We start from the raw sequence: 17169 nt of genomic DNA on the forward strand, positions 1-17169 counted from the left end.
GATTCCAGGCCCAACACTTTCTCCACTGCCCCTCCCTTGCTGCATATCACAGCCATATGTGCCATAAAATCTCCCCCCACCCGACTACACTATAGTCACATCCCACTTCTGACACATGCTGGCTGTGTGACCTTAGTGAAGTTAAATTCTCTTTAAGACAAGTTGCAGAGGAAGCACTACCCTGAATTGGTAGAGAGAATTTCCTCACCTAGGAATTTCTTGTACCAATGCCATCCCAGTCCCTGTCCTACGCCTAACAAGTACAGTGCTCTGCCCACAAGAGGCATTTGATTAATGCTCATTGAACTGAATTTTTCTCATCTCTATTCTCTTCCTTCATCACTTTCATTTTCTTTCACTTCTTAAGAGCATTCAGTTTCGGTGCATAAGAGTCTAGGAGGAAATGATGGTTTATAATTGCACCAATAGGAGATATCTTTTTGAAATGCAATAGGTTCCCTAAATTCTAAATGTGCAAACACCAAAAACTTGTAAAGGGAGACGGGTAAGAGAAGACCTAACAGAAAATGGAGTTTCTTTATCTATCTCTAGCTGAGATGCCAATGCCAGGAAGCATGGGCCCAGTGGAAAGCTGCGTCCCGAGTGGGCAAGGTTTTGTCTTTGTCTTCAGGATCCTTGACACATTTTCTGAGGCCACTCTGCAAAGGTGAAGAAGAGATAACCAAGGTGATTTATTGATCCCCAAAGGGACCATTTGTCATTTTTTTCGAGTGGGCAGAACAGACATGTAAAGGGAGAGGGCATCAAAAGAAAAAAAAGGGGGGTAAGAAGACACTCATAACAAATCATCCCACTGAGAACATTTACAGGCTTTCAGAGATTGGCACATCAAAAGATAGAGGATGATTTGTAAATAAAAGTACATCTCTGAGTGAGTTTCAGTTCAAATAAAATCATCTAAAGAGAAGGGGAGGGAGGGAGAGAGGGAAAGAGAGAGGGAGGAGAGGAGGAGGAGGAAAAATCTGCTATAGATATTTCAGTTGTCAAAGAAAATCACATTGTACTAAGAGGCCATAAAATATCAATAACAATAATACCACAGCTCCACATAGCACTTTGAAGTTTATAAAGTGTTTTATATATTCTCTCTCATTTGCTCTTCTCAACAACACTGGAAGATAGGTACAATTATTATTCCCATTCCAAAGATGAGGAAACTGAGACTGAGGAAGGTTCCTTGAACTTCAAAACAAGCCTCTGAGATAGGTTCAATTGTTGTCCCCATTTTACAGATAAGGAAACTGAGTCTGAGGAAGATAAATTGACTTGACTAGGGTTGCAGATAAGTGTAATGATTGGAATGATGTCACCTACTGGAGACTTGCTGTGGGAAAGCTCACCATGAGGAAAATGCGTCAGAGGGCAAGGCCATGTGGCTTTTCCTTGGCGTCAGGAAATGATGTTTGCTCATGGGTGCTGTCTATCAAGGCTACCAGCCAATCAACTTGAGGAGCCTCCTATTTTCTGGGAGGAGACAGGAAGGAGGAAAGAGGGCCTGCACAGAGAGCTCTCACTCTTTTGGGTTCCTGACTTGATGGTGGTGGTGGCGGCAGAGGACTTCACAGGAAATTTGAGGAAAGATAGGAATGCCAGGCTGTTGGAATTCTGTTCTCAATCTTTTTCTTTCTATTTTCCAATAAACCCTTAAAAACCTAAACTCGTTTTATCAGTGATTTTAGTCAGTTTCCCCCAAACTGGGGGAACAGATTAGAATCCACATTTAGAATCTTAAATTACACATAAGTAAGAGTCTGAAGCAGGATTTGAAACCAGGTCTTCCTGACTCTAAGACAAACACTCTGACCTGGGTACCTACCTTATTGTACATTCAAAAGAAAGGGACAGAAAGCACTGGGGAATAAAGGGTCAGTCCCTTGCTATCTGGAAGGCTCCTCTATTCATTATGCATGAGGAAACCCTCATGGTGAGGGGAACACGTGTGCACTTAGCCCCAAGCACTCTGCAGAAGGAAAAGGCTGGATGGAGAAGGGGCAACTACCCACAATAGATGGGCCAGCTTTATGCCTTAGGCGCTGTTTGCCTCAGTTTCCTCATCTGTAAAATGAGCTGGAGAAGGAAATGGCAACCCCCTCCAGTATTTTCTTTGCCAAGAAAACCCCAAATGGGGTAAAAAAAAGAATGAAGGAACTGCCTAAGACCACATTTGAACTCTGGTCTTCCTGACTCCAGGACCAGCTCCCTCTCTAGCCATTGTGCCACCTAGCTGCCCCTGGGTTGGTTATTTTTACTGTTTTTTTTTCCTACAAGAGAAGTTGAAGGTTTGTGTGGGGTTTTTTTTTGGGGGGGAGCGGTTGTAATGAAAAGAGGCAGCAATAAAGCCATATAATTATATTTTTATAATATAATATAATATAATATAATATAATATAATATAATATAATATAATATAATATAATATAATATAATATAATATAATATAATATAATATAATATAATATAATATAATATAATATAATATAATATAAATGCATGGACACATTCTGGTGTGCTAAATCACTACTCATCTTCATTTCGTTTTGTTTTTTTTGTTTGTTTGTTTGTTTTTCGTGAGGCAATTGGGGTTAAGTGACTTGCCCAGGGTCACACAGCTAGTAAGTGTTAAGTGTCTGAGGCTGGATTTGAACTCAGGTCCTCCTGAATCCAGGGCTGTTGCTCTATCCACTGTGCCACCTAGCTGCCACTCATCTTCATTTTGAAAAGTATGTCCTGCTACCAAAAAATATATATATCTTCTGTGCTGGAGAGGCAGCACAGTAATGTGGAGAGTCCTGAAGTTGGAGTCAGGAAGATCTAGGTTTGAATCCCTTTTCTGGCGAGCTGTGTGACCTTCGGCAAAGCACTTAATCTCTCTGAGCCTCTCTTTCATTACTGATAAATCAAAGGGATGGAGCAGCTGGTCTCTAAGGCTCCTTCTAGCTTGAGAAAGCTATGTTCCCTCCCCATCCCACAGCACAAGCTTCTAAAGCAACCACCAAAGCTCCTATAGGCACTTTCCAGTACCAACCATGCTCTTTTACTGTTCTTCCCAACCCTCCCCTTGCTCCCCGCCCCCACCACCACAGTAACAGCTGAGGCTCAGACTCCTAGATGAAAGCTTCAGTCTATTAAAGATTCTGATGCACAAATGAAATTGGGCTTCAGCAAGTTGTGGTAGCTGGATTGTAAAGGGAATGACAGAAAGTGGGAAATGATTCCCAGTTAGATGGAGAAAAATGTTAAACTTCCTACAGAACAGAAATACTACCTCCCCTCCACCCACCCCCACCCCCACCCCACCTCTTTTTCATGTACTGTGCACTCCAGTCACATTGGCCTTGATGTTCTCAGAACTCACTATTCCATCTCCCACCTCCAAACCTTTTTACATTCAGTCCCCTGCGCATGGAATAAACTCCCTCCTCACCAGAACTTTTTAGAATGCCTAGCTTTAAGGCTTGACTCAAGTGTGACATCTTTTGGGAAGCCTTTCCTAGCTTTCTTAGTTGCTAGTGTTTTCTTGCTCTTTGAACTGCCACGTGAATAAACAAATTTTACATATTTTATTCCCCAATGTAATGAAACCTCTTTGAGCACTGAAACTTTTTCTTCCTTCCTTTCTTCTCTTCCTATCTCTCATCTTTTTTTTCCTTTTTTCTGACTCTTTCTATACCTCCCTTTTTCTATTCCTTCCTTCCATTCTCTTTTTCTCTTTATTTCACTTTCTTTCTCTTCTTTCCATTCTTTCTATCTTCTCCTTCCTCTCTTTCTTCATTATATAATTCTTACTCTTTCTCTCTCTCTCTCTCCTTCTCAAAGCTTATTTGATGTAAAATAAATGGAAATAAACCTGGGTGGTGTTTAGCTTACAGTAAAATCAGACCCATTGTGTCAGGAAGATGACTTCCACAGTTCAGAAAGGTCCATGAGGGGCAGCTGGGTAGCACAGTGGATAAAGCACTGGCCCTGGATTCAGGAGTACCCGAGTTCAAATCTGACCTCAGACACTTGACACTTACTGGCTGTGTGACCTTGGGCAAGTCACTTTACCCTCATTGCCCAGCAAAAAATAAAATTAAAATTAAAATTAAAAAAAGTCCATGAATCCCTAGGAAAATAAAATTCACAAGTCCTATATTCTAATCCTGGCTGTACCACTAAGTAGCTGTGTGACCTTGGCCAAGTCACCTCACCTGTTTGAGTCTTAGTTTCCTTCTCATCCATCACAACAGTATGTTGAAGCTATGATGTGATGGAGAGGTTCTTGGATTAAATAGTCTCTAAGGTCTTCTGTGCAGAAATCACAGAGATTTATGGACATAGGGAAGCCATTCCTGTCAATAAGAATAACCCAAAGCAGGATAGGCTGCCTCAGAAAAGAATGGGCTCCCCTTTAATAGAGATCTTCCAGCAAAGGGTGGATGGATGAGCATTTGTTGGGAAGCGTACCATGCTACCTCTCCTATCAGGACTTAACTATGCCCATAATTCTTCCTAAGCAATTACAGATGGCATTGTACCCAGCACCAGCAACTAGCAGAGGTTATAACCTCATCTGCACCTTCTCATTCTGAAGGATTCTTATTCCCATTATTCCATTAGTCCTCCACAGAGAATCTTTCCATTGTGCTGGAGTCAGTCCCCTGAGTACTTTAATATTTCATGAATAGCTTATTGGGTAAGAGAACTAAATGGATTAGCCATAGACTCAATGCTTATCACATGCGTTCCATTGTTAAAGTACTTCTAACATTTAAATATTTATTTGGGGCAACGGAGAATCCAGTCCCAGTGTGGGCCTGCTTCACCCCTCTTTGGATTGTTCTGCCTCAAGGTATTCACTCAACTGAATGACTAGCATTGCTTCAAGTAAGGCTATCCGACCAGCACAAAATGAACTGTGTCAACCAACAGGGCAAGTTCAACGTTCAAAATAACTAAGTAGGGGCTACCTCATCCTCAATTAATCAACTTTAGGAGATTATTTTTCCCCAATGCAACTCCAATCAAACAATAATCACGTGTTAAGTGTCTACTATGTGCCAGGTATGTCATCCATTGCCACTTCAAAACTATTGCAAGGTATTTTCCAGGTAAAACTAATTTTAATTTGAATCTTTCTTACTGTTAATTCTTTGGAGCATAATTTCATATACTTGTTGACTGACTGTTTGAATTTCTTCTTTTGAGAATTCCATATTGCTAAGACATAAGCACTTATCTACTGGCAGACCTTTCATCACCAATGAATTCAGTACTTCAAAGACAGAAAATATATTCCTAGTAAACCAGATTCTAACTATTTTGGGGTCCACAAAGCAAAATATGAATGTGACAAGAGAAACAAAAGGAGATTGTCCTTTTAGACTACCTAACTGGTTTCTAATCGTAACCCCAGCCTAAGATTATTAGTAACTAGGAACAGAGATTCAAAAATAAAAGGGATATCAATCTAATTCAACTTACTCACTTTTTTGTTTGTTTGTTTTTTTGTTTTCGCGGGGCAATGGGGGTTAAGTGACTTGCCCAGGGTCACACAGCTAGTAAGTATCAAGTGTCTGAGGTCAGATTTGAACTGAGGTCATCCTCCTGAATCCAGGGCCGGTGCTTTATCCACTACGCCACCTAGCTGCCCCCTCAACTTACTCACTTTTTAAAGATGAGGAAATCAAGGCCCAGTAAAGATATGGATTTGACCAAGGTCACGCAACTAATTGATGGGAGAATTAGTATCTGAATTCAGGTCCTCTGGCTCTGCATCAACTTTCCCCCCCATTATACCCTGTCTTTGCCTTCCATTCTTTGATTGATTCCCATATGGACAGTTTTGGGTGTGGTTTCAAAGCATTCTACTGTTTATAGTGGCCTCATTATTGGATTTCTTCTAGTTAAGAGATGGTCACTTACCAAAAGATCATAGGTTCAGAGGTAGAAATGACCTCAGTCCAAAGTCATGATGTGAACCCCCCATTGGATGACAAACTTAGCATTCTTTCCTTTGCACCACATTGGGGTGAGGGGATAGGACTGTGTGTTATAGTGAATAAAATCCCTAACTTAGAAGTCCAGAAGCCCTGAATCTGAATCCTATCTCAAACACCACATAGGCACTATATATATATATGGAGAGAGAGAGCGAGAGAGCGAGAGAGCGAGAGAGCGAGAGAGCGAGAGAGAGAGCGAGAGAGAGCGCGAGAGAGAGCGCGAGAGAGAGCGAGAGAGAGAGCGAGAGAGAGCGAGAGAGAGCGAGAGAGAGCGAGAGAGAGCGAGAGAGAGCGAGAGAGAGCGAGAGAGAGCGAGAGAGAGCGAGAGAGCGAGAGCGAGAGCGAGAGAGAGAGAGAGAGAGAGAGAGCACGAGCCCTGGGCAAGTCACTTAACATTCTTGAGACTCCATTATTCAGCACCTATTACAGTGTTAGGTACTGCGCTTTATAAATATAATTAATATGGCTTGGACAACAATCCCGGGAAGCAAATGCTATTATTACCTCCATTTTACAAATGAGAAAACTGAGGCAGGCCAGAATTAAGTGACTTTCCCAAAGTCACATAGCTACTAAGTGTCAAGTATCTGAGGCTGTATTTGGATTCAGATCCTCCTGGCTCCAGGACGAGTGCTCTATCCACTGTGCCACCTAACTGCCCCATGAGGCCACCTTTTAACTCAAGTTTTCCTGACTCTAGGCTCAGTCTCTATTCACTGCATCACTTTTATGCATCTACAATAGTAGATAATTTGCAGGGTTACTGTCAGGTTCAAATGAGATAATGGATATCAAAAACTCTGTAAACCCTAATATAGGTGAGCTATAAATGGCCATCGTTGCCATCCTCATCTTCATCTTCTTCTTCTTCATCATCACTGCTACCAGCAGCAGCAGCAGCAGCATCAACATCATCTTCATCATCTTATCCAGCCCCTTCATTTTGCAGATGAGAAAACACCAGAAAGGTAAAGTAATTTTACAGAAGTCACACGAGTAACGAATGGTTGAGATCTGAACTCAGGTCTTCTGACACCAAAGTCAGCATCCTTTCCCCCTGTACCACCCTGGAGAGGGGATTCCTTCCCAAAGCCCTATGCATTCTGCTGTGCCTTCTATCTCGGAAATGGAGGGAGTTGTACATATAATGATCCCAGACACCCGCTTGGGTTTGGGAGGCAGACAATAGCAACAGCCAACTGTTTGATCCTGGAACGATTAGCAACTTTATCACAGTATTAAAGGAAAACCACTCAGTATAGGGCTGAAGAGTGCTCTAGGCAAGGGATCTTAGTGCTACCCATAACCAGCACACTGCCACAGGGATTCCCAATAAATTCCAAGTTAACAAGCAATTGCCCGCTGCTTGAAAGTCGATGGCCTTATAAATCGGAATAGTCCTAATGGATTCCACATTTCCACAGAACTTATCACCACCACATCAAACATTTCACATTCTTTTTTTTTTCCTTCATACTGTTATGCTTTCAAAGTATATTCTCTTGGAGAATAGCATATATCTTTCACTGAAGTAGATGAGACCTCCCCCCCCCCATTCAATTGTGGGAAAAGTATGTGTTAATAAAATACCACCACAAAATATGTTTAACATGATCGTACATGGAGGGCCAGCTAGGTGGCGCAGTGGATAAAGCACCAGCCCTGGATTCATGAGGACCTGAGTTCAAATCTGACCTCAGACACTTGACACTAGCTGTGTGACCCTGGGCAAGTCACTTAACCCCTATTGCCCTGCAAAAATAAAAAATAAAAACATGATTGTACATGTATAACCTAAACAGGTTGCTTGTTGTGTTGGGGAGCAGGGAGAGAAGGGAGAAAAATTTGGAACTCATAATCTTACCAAAATGAATGTTGAAAACTATCTTTATATATAACTGGGGAAAAAATAAAATACCATTAAGTGAAACAAAAAGAATAAAATAATACCCCAAACTGCACTAAAATCGGAGCATCATCAGTGACAAAACTTCTGCCAACAAGTTGACAGACACGACACGGATATTTCATAAATACCCATTTATAGTCATAAATATTTAAGAACATTTTAATAGATCCTACCAGAGCTAATGCTTGCAACACCCCAGTCTATGTAGAATGAAAATTCCTGAAAATGTAAAGTCCTCAGGGAAAAAAATCAAAAGCTTGTGCAAATAGACAGCATCCCTGATGTACCAGAACTGTGCCAAAGATGCTTTCACTGAGTCTTCTCAGGGGTTGTCAGCCTGGGATCTATGAACTCTTTTTTTTTTCCAAAAAGAAAATCAACAAATTTACTTTGATATTAATTGCCATCTTTTGTTATACTATGTATAGTATTTCTCCATTAAAAACATTTGAAGAGGGACCCATGGACTTCATCCAACTCAAAAAGGGTCCATGACACACCCAAAAAGGTGAAACCCCAGACTAGCTTTTCTGTAAGGTCCTTTTCAGTTCCAAGACAATTAGGTGGCACTTTGGATAGAGCATTCTGTCTGGAATCAGGAAGATATGAGCTAAAATCCAGCCTCAGACACTTACTAGCTGTATGAGCCTGAGCAAGTCTCTTTACCTCTGCCTACCTCAGTTTCCTGGTGAGAATAATATAGCACCTACCTACCAAGGTTGTTGAGAAGATCAAGTGAATTATTTTTAATATGCTTTGCACAATACATGGTAGGTGCTTAATAAATGCTTGCTTCCTTCCTTCTTTCCTTCCTTCCTTCTTCTTTCCTTCCAAGGGATAAAATATAGAGTGACTTCACTACCAGAAGGCACAGGATCACACTAGATGACCTCTAAGATCTCTGCTCCCTCTGAATCTTTGTGCCTACAAACATGGCCCCCAAGGTCAGTAATAAAGAAAGGTGAAAATTCACAGGCTCCTCAGTTCTGTGCTGAGGTTCACCTCTATTTCCAGCTCCCACCAGGAGTGAGAAGGAAGTCTCGTCATTAGTAGGTGCTTAATAACTAGCTGTTGAATCATTGACTTCAATTAAACTAACCTATTTGGTCTTGCCCCATTCACTCCAAATACACTTCACTCCTTTGTTGGGAATAAAGCACTTTGTGACTTTGAAGAATTGCTTTATAAATCAGAAGCCCAGAGCCCCAAAGGATGTCAGGGGCCATCCAGCACAGCCTGTACCTGAATAGAAATATGCACCATCATATCCCATGCAGCATCTACTCAAAGAATTCCAGCAATGTGGACCCCACAATCCCCAGTGGGAATCCATTCCACATTAGGCTAGTTCTAATTATTATGGAGTTATTCCTTAGATTAAGTCAAATTTTGTCTCCTTGTATCCTCTATCTGTTATTCCCCATTCTGTCCTCTGAGGCCAAGAAGATTATGAGCTGTAATAACTATTCTTACTGATCCTCAGCCCAAGTGTTTCCCCCCTCCCCTTACTAAATCTGTCTGTGCTTCATCTTCCTACTACCCAGCCCCTCCCCCAATGCCCTCTTCTTAAATTTTCCCTTTCACCCTGAAAACAACCACCTACAGAAAGTTTAAGCTAAAACCCAATCAACTGAACCAAAGGAACTCATATGACTATGCCGGAAACATCCGTAACTCCACAGAGATACAAATCGTACAGAATGTGATTGGTTCTGTAGAGAGCCGTCTGCAAGTCTTTCTACTGTATCATTTCTCAAACAGCATCGTCAGTTCTCCCACTGTTGCATAATCATATAATGAAAGACCCAGATGTAATTCATGTACACAAGAGGGCAGAGTTATGGCTGATAAGGGACCTTTTCTCTATTTGCATTGCTAATATATTTTTTTTCCTTTAAGTACAGAAGTAGGGTGGGGGTGGGGGGAAGAAGACTTTGTGGAGGGATGAAATAAAGCTATGTTTTGGGCAACACTGGACTATCCTGGATCTTACCAGCAACCTCCCAGACTCACCTCCTGTGCCATGGTATAGGAACTGGTGCACCAGACTTGGTGTTAGGAAGACTGCTGCAAAATCCCAAATCAAGACACCTATTAGGTATGGAAGCCAGAGCATTAGGCTTCACGAATTTCAAACACAAAATAATAGTAGAGGCAGACTGGCAAAATCACTTTATAGAGAGCCTCAAGTTGTGGCCGGGAAGACCTCGGTTCAAGGCTTGCTTTAGCTTATATTTAGCAAAGAGTCAATGGGGGAAAACTGGAGCTTATTGGGAAGTGAGATGTGTGTGAAATAGTCATGCCTGCAATTTTGGAAAAATAACTTTGGCAGTTATATGGAGAACACATTTAAGGAGAGAACTGAGTTAAAGGGCTCTTTCATTCTCTCTGTGTGTATATATGGGTACACACCTATATATGGATACACACATATATGCACATACATATATATTGATGTGTATATAGGTACATGTATAGGGTATATGTGTATCTACATAAAGTACATGTACAAATATATATATGTATATATATACACCAGACAGATGAAAATATATACATGTATATTTATATACATATATGTATGAATGCATACACACATGAATGTTCATATTGTTGTTGGTGTTGAACCTTCATTTTTGAAGAGGACCAATGACACCAGTGTGTGAACTGACTATAATGGAAGCAGAGTTTTAAAAAGTTATTATCTTCCAGAGTCATAGAAGTCCAGTGGCAGGACAAAAGTCAAGTGTCTACTTCAGCTGTCTTCATGGCTGTGGGAATAAATTGTTCTCATGTGACCATTCTGCCGAGGGAAGTCTTCACATACATATATAGAGTCTAGCTATGTGGCACAGTGGATTGAGTGCCTCACCTGGAGTTAGGAAGACACTTCTTCCCAAATTCAAATATGGCTTCAGACACTTACCAGCTGTGTGACCCTGGGAAAGTCACTTATCATTGCCTCAGTTTCCACATTTGTACAATGAACTAGAGAAGGAAATGGCAAAGGACTTTAGCACTTTTGCCAAGAAAACCCCAGATGGGGCCATGAAGAGTCAAATAGGACTGAAAAAACTAGACAACACCAATCTCTATATGTGTGTATGTATGTATGTATGTATGTATATAGGTATGTGAATGTATATATGTACATATACGTGTATACGCATTGACTCTGAGCAAGTCAATATGTGTATACGTGTATACACAAAATATACACTTAAAACCATAAAACAGTAAAAATTCACTCAGAGGTACATTGGAATAAAAAATGGATTTAGAATGAGAGTACCTGGGTTCAAATCCTAGGTCTGTGTGACCTTGGACAAGCCACCAACTAGGTGACAGTGGAGAGTGCTGGGCCTAGAACAAATAAGACCTGAGTTCAAATTCAGCTTCAGACGCTTATTATGTGGAACCCTGAGCAAGTCACTTCACCCTTGCCTCCCTCAATTTCCTCAACTCCAAAATGGGAATGATAATAACACCCACTTTGCAGGGTTGTTGTGAGGTTCAAATGAGATAATATTTACAAAGTGCTTAGCACATCGTAGGTGCTATATAAGTGCTAATTCCCTGCTTTTCCTTATTTCAGTTCCATGGCTCCCTGTTTCGTCATATTTCAATGAACCAAATTGGAGTTGATGGATTCTATGATGGACTCTATGAATGCTTCTCCATTTCTGCATCCTGAAATCTTCGTGCCTTGAGGCTCAGCTCCCATAACACCTCCCTACACTTACAAAGTACCTTCCAGACATCTCGAGTCACACCACAATCCTCTTAAAAGTAAGCAGTGCAAGTATTTACTATTCTCATTTTGTAGATGATAATTTAGTAATTTACGGTCTAATAAAGCTGAGGGTGAGGTAACTAAAGTAAGTATCATGATTCCCCTTGGTAAATGAAGAAGCTGCAGCTCAGAAAGGTAAAGGCATTTGCTCAAGGTCACACAGCAGAACAAATGCCAATATGGGTGTTTCTGATGCACATCTGGCACTTTCCTCTTCACCACACTTGTTACCTGCATTTCAATAGTCCCATTATCTAGAAGAAAATATGAGCAGACTGTGAGAAAGTACCTTATTACCCAAGTGCAGCGATTTATTTATACCCGTCTTATAGAAAGAACACTCTTGAAATTTTTCTTTCTGTGTATTATTTCACTGACACTTTCAGCACCAAGAGTCTACTCAGCCAGAATATGACCTAGGGAGGATTTAAAGTTTATGCTCATTTATCATCAGTGCTGGCCATGTGACCCCCTCCCTATAAATTCCCCAAGTACACATCTTCCCATTCAAGTAAGAGACCAGAACTGGAATCTGTCAATCCCAAGATACCAAGGAATCTACTGGAGGAGGTAGAGGATAGGAAGGACACTGGTTCAAAACCCAGCACTCATTCCTGTGTAATTTTCAAAAAGTTACTTCGACCTCATAAGAACTGGATTCTCTCATCTGGAAATGAGACAGTGGGATTAGATGACCTTGGAAGGTTTTTTGATGGTTTTTTTTGTTCGTTTTTACCAACAAAGGCAGCTAGGTGGCACAATGGAATGTTGACCTGGAGCCAGGAAGACCTCAGTTCAAATCCTGCCCCAGCCACTTCCCAGTTGTGTGACTCTGGGCAAGTCAATTAATTTCTTCCCGCCTCATTTACTCATCTGTAAAATAGGAATAACTACAGCACCTACTTCCCAGGGTTTCTGTGAGGAGCAAATGAGATAATATTTGGAAAGTGCTTTATAGAAATGTTAGATCTTATCTATTATTAAATCTATGGTGCATCATACCCATCCCCAAGTCCTTACTCAAAAAATGCCTTACCCCTTTTTCCAAATGTCGAAATTCAACCAATTACTGACTACTATAACCATCACCACAACCACCACCATTACTACTACTACTACCACTACCACCACCACCAGAGCAACTAAAACAACAACAAAAAGACCCTCAATGGATCCTATTTTTAGTGTTAGATGAAATCTTAGAATTTACCAAGTTCACTTCCCTCGTTTTACAGATGAAGAAACTGAGGCTGAGTGAAGTTAAGTAGATTCCCTAGGTGAACAAATCTAATAAATCTGAAACAAAATTTTAACTCAGGTCTTCCAAAGTCCAATCCCAAATTAATGAAGGCCTTTCAGGCTGGCTCATGATAGAGTTCATAAATGGACTGTATTCATGGGCAAACAAAACCATCTGTGCTTTACCCCACCAGCCTTTGGAATCCCACAGGAAAGTGGCCCATAAAGAACACATATCTTGTCATCAGCCATTATAATAATAACATTTGCTATTCCGGTAACCCTGTTATCTGAGGAAAGAATAGCACTTTTAGGACACTAACTCATTAGCATCTCTAGCACCTCTAAGAGACCAGACAGATAAATCTTCATTTCACTAAGAGGACAAATTGTCCCCACAATAGTGGAGTAAGAATTAGAGCTCAGAAATAGGACTGACTCAATTTGTGCTCTGGACAACTGTTCCCATGGGCAGAGCCATGTAACTAGGACAGGACAGCTGGGGCACTGGCCTGGGGTATCAAAATTTAGAAAGCAAAAACAATCCATAAACTCCTTTAACAAACCTAGGAACAACTTAATTTAGCACCTAGTTAGCCATAATGATTAAAGGGCTATCTGCCCACCCTCAGAATCACTGTGTTCTGGAGGCTGGTGTCCCAGAGTGTCCCCTACAACTGAGTTTATCCTAAAGAACTGCATGTTGTGTGAAGCTTGTCCCAGGAATTCTAGGTGTGGCACTGACCAAGGGATGATGGTGGTGGTGGTGTGATAACATTTTATTGAGTTCTAAGTTTGCAAAGAGATTTACAAAAATTGCCTCATTTTATCCTCACATAACCCTGGAAGGTAGATACTATCATTAGCCCCATTTTACAGGTAAGGAAACTGAGGCAGGCATCAGTTAAGTGCCTTGTGTAGGCTTTTGAAGCTTATAAGTATCTGATCCAGAATTTGGAATTTCCAGCTCCAGTACTCTATCCATTGCTTGATCCAGTTGCCTCCCTGCCAATGATAAAAAGAAATCTCTGAGGATTTCAAGGTTGGCCTTGACTGGTACCCCCTCCACAATTCAAAAGACTCACTTCCTTCGAAGATCTATCAGGCTCTCTAGTCTTATCTCTGTCACTCACTGGCTGTGTCATCTCCCTACAAGTCACTAAAAGTCGGTCCTAGAGCTTCAGTTCCTAATTTGTACAATGAGGGGGGAGGGGGGATTGAGACTAGGTGACCTGTGAAGTCCTCTTCAGCTTTCCATAAGCAACTTCTCTGAGGATCCACCAGTCAGTCTACTAGCCTTTAAATGAGGAAGATCAGTACTGGCACTGCCTTGTTCAGAGACTGGCTGTGAGGGCAGCTAGAGAGAAGGCTAAACCTGTTTCCTAAAAGTGAGCTATCACTGTGACTACTTAAGGACAGCACTGTATCTATCTAACACACACACACACACACACACACTCTCTCTCTCTCTCTCTCTCTCTCTCTCTCTCTCTCTCTCTCTCTCTCTCTCTCTCTCTCTAAACAACAATCTAGCCTCTTGTGGCTGCTTTGCACCAAACATCCATTGCAGGTCTCCGAGCCCAAGGTTGAGTTGTGCTCTTATTTCCTGGGCTGTGAGCCCATCACTTCAAAGCCTCCTTTTGAGCCCAAGCAACTATGACTCCACTAAGAAAACCAAGAAGGACCAGAAGCTTTTACCATTCTGGGCCAAGTGTCTCCATCACTGAGGAAAGAAAGAAAATGAGCCCCCCTAGTGTACTGCTAGTGCAGATGACTACAGGATGCACTCACCAGAGGGATGCATTCCCTCCTATTCTCTAAGAATTTTTAAGACACAGAGGACCAAGCAAAGTGTCTTAGCAGCCCTCTGCTTCTGCTTGAGCACTTTCAGACTACAATACCGCCCAGCTCATATCTGGAGGCTCCAGCCCTATTTTCACACAGAAGAAATGAATGTCACACATAAGAAGTTTATCTCTATAAGGGAACACTTGATTAAGGAACTTACTTGTGAGCTGCCCTCTACCCATTCAGACTTCACACCATCAATAGGATCTGTGTTCAAATCCCTGCTATGCCATTTATGGCTTGAGTAACCACAGACAAATCAATCAGTCTCTCTAGGCCTCTGTTAAAATGAGAAGATTGGAAGAGCATTGCATGGTCTCTAAGGTTTCTGCTAGCTCTGAACCTAGAACGCTATAAACCTGCCTAGACTGCCTTTTTTTGCTTGTTTCTTTATCCTCCCTTAGTGCATTCCCTGATCAGAGACACCATCCTCTCTTCTGCTGCCCATTTCCTTCCTGGTATGGCAGTGATGGGACTGGATTCTAAAATTTTCAGTTAGTATGGTTTCACAAAAGGGAGGAAAAAGTCCATTAGGAGAAATAAGAAATCTCAAGGCAGAGCCCCCTAACAGCATGAATCGAGATGTAGTTTAAAAGCCAATTTATTTATAGTATGGATTTATTGATGAGTGTATGCAAACACACATTTCCTAAAGGTGCAACCTTATTCTTGTCTTAGTCTGTTTTAAATGACCCTGATTCCACTTCTGATGGTGGGCCAGGGGGAGAAAAACTGAGTCAGAGGCGGGGAAAATCTCTAAAAAACAGGGGACACTTCTAACCTATTTGCCTATGGAGGAACTTCCCTCTTTGCTAGGGAAAGGTGAACGCCTCCATTCATCTGTCCTAGAAGCCAGCACTAGAGGGACAATCTCTTGGGTACCTTATATAAGCCACTGTAAAACTTTGTGTGATATTCACCGAAAATGTAAGCTGCTCCCCGAGGAGACCCTTTTAATGGACTGAGTGACAAAATTCACGGGTTCTGAATTCAGCGGAAACCTGCTCAGCCGAGATACATCATGGGCAAAGGGGATGGGAAAAATAAAATCCATCCCATTTAAGAGGGGCATACAGGGGATGGATTCTGCACCTGGCTACAATATGTTCCCTCTAAGAGACCCATTTAAGATCAAATGGTTCTGGGCACAGCCCACAGGTTTAATCAATTCCAAATAGACTAGGCTATGCTGATAGATTACAGGTTCGTTCTTCAGAGGGAAATAAAAGCTGGAGCCAGGCAATCACACAATGGACCAAATAGCTGATATATACAAACTTTGGAGGCCCTGAGCCCTTCGGAATCACTGGCATTTACACTGTGAATGCCTGAGCCTCTTATATATCGACCAACTCATCATCAGTAGCTTTGTCTAATAGTAATGAGATGTCTTGTCCAAGTGATACCTCTGCTATCCGCAGACTAACTGCTCCGGTGCTAACTCGCTCATACTCTGCCTACTATCCCCCACCCCCACCCCCACCCCCATCCAATTCGAGTGTTGTCTATATAACATGGAGAACAGAAAAGTTCTCTCCCTCCACCGGGATCATGCCAGGACAGGCAGATGTGTGCCCTGCACGGTCGGAGGAGGGGACTCTTGTAAACCAGTCTTTCCAAAGGCATAAATGCCCACCAGCATGCCAGGGGGCATTCCCCGCTGTGTGCCAGGGGAGGGGGGGAGCAATGCACTCAGCCGTAGAACAATCTGGGGGCTCTGAGGAGGAAAAAGGAGGGAGTAGGAGGGGAAAGAAGGGAGAAAGGGGGGGACAGAGGAGAGGATTTTCTTCACAACTACTTCCCGGTGGATCTCACAGCTGAGGAGGGGGCGGTGATTCAGCCCCTCCAGCACCCCCAGACCCCCAATCTGGAGTGACAGCCACAGGTTTAGGAAACTTGTACGGAGAAGGTTAAAGGAATCCTCCTCAGTCGGGTCTCTGTCGTGCCCAGTGTTCTTACCTTGACCACTGGTACCGCCCGGGAGACGGCGGAAGAGGCGGCTGGGACCGGCGGCTGGCTCTGGCTACCTAGGAGATATCGGTCCGGGTGCGGGGCTGCGAGGGACAGAACGCGGGGCAGCTGTGCCAGGCGGTGCCAGCCGAGGCGTACGGGAAGCGGCTGCTGCTGCTGCCGCTCGGGGTCCTGCTGCTCCCCGCGACTGCTGAGGCTGCTGCTGCTGCTGCTGCCGCCGCCGCCGCCGGCGGGGCTGCGGTCCCTGCCCCGGCTCTGGCTCCGGCTCCGGCTCCAGCGGCTCCAGCCGCCGCCGCGGCCGGCTACTGCCCGTGGGACTCCTCCTGGGCACGGCCGGGCACGCTCCTCATGGACCAGGGCCGGGGGCCGCGGTATCCCCCAGCCCCGAGCCGGGAGGGCTGGTGCCC

At 42.8% G+C, this 17169-nt stretch overlaps 1 protein-coding gene across 1 annotated transcript in view; it reads right to left on the reverse strand.

Moving 5' to 3' along the window:
* LARGE1 (LARGE xylosyl- and glucuronyltransferase 1) overlaps positions 1-16868 on the reverse strand; it is a 578937-nt gene extending 562069 nt beyond the window's left edge. Inside the window, exon 1 of the mRNA XM_043967031.1 lies at positions 16751-16868. The gene's annotated coding sequence lies outside the window, so the exon portion shown is untranslated. The remainder of the gene's footprint in view (positions 1-16750) is intronic.
* Positions 16869-17169: the final 301 nt, after the last annotated feature.

The sequence above is a fragment of the Dromiciops gliroides genome, chromosome 5 (genome assembly GCF_019393635.1).
Source record: "Dromiciops gliroides isolate mDroGli1 chromosome 5, mDroGli1.pri, whole genome shotgun sequence".
In the NCBI taxonomy this organism is placed as follows: Eukaryota; Metazoa; Chordata; class Mammalia; order Microbiotheria; family Microbiotheriidae; genus Dromiciops; species Dromiciops gliroides.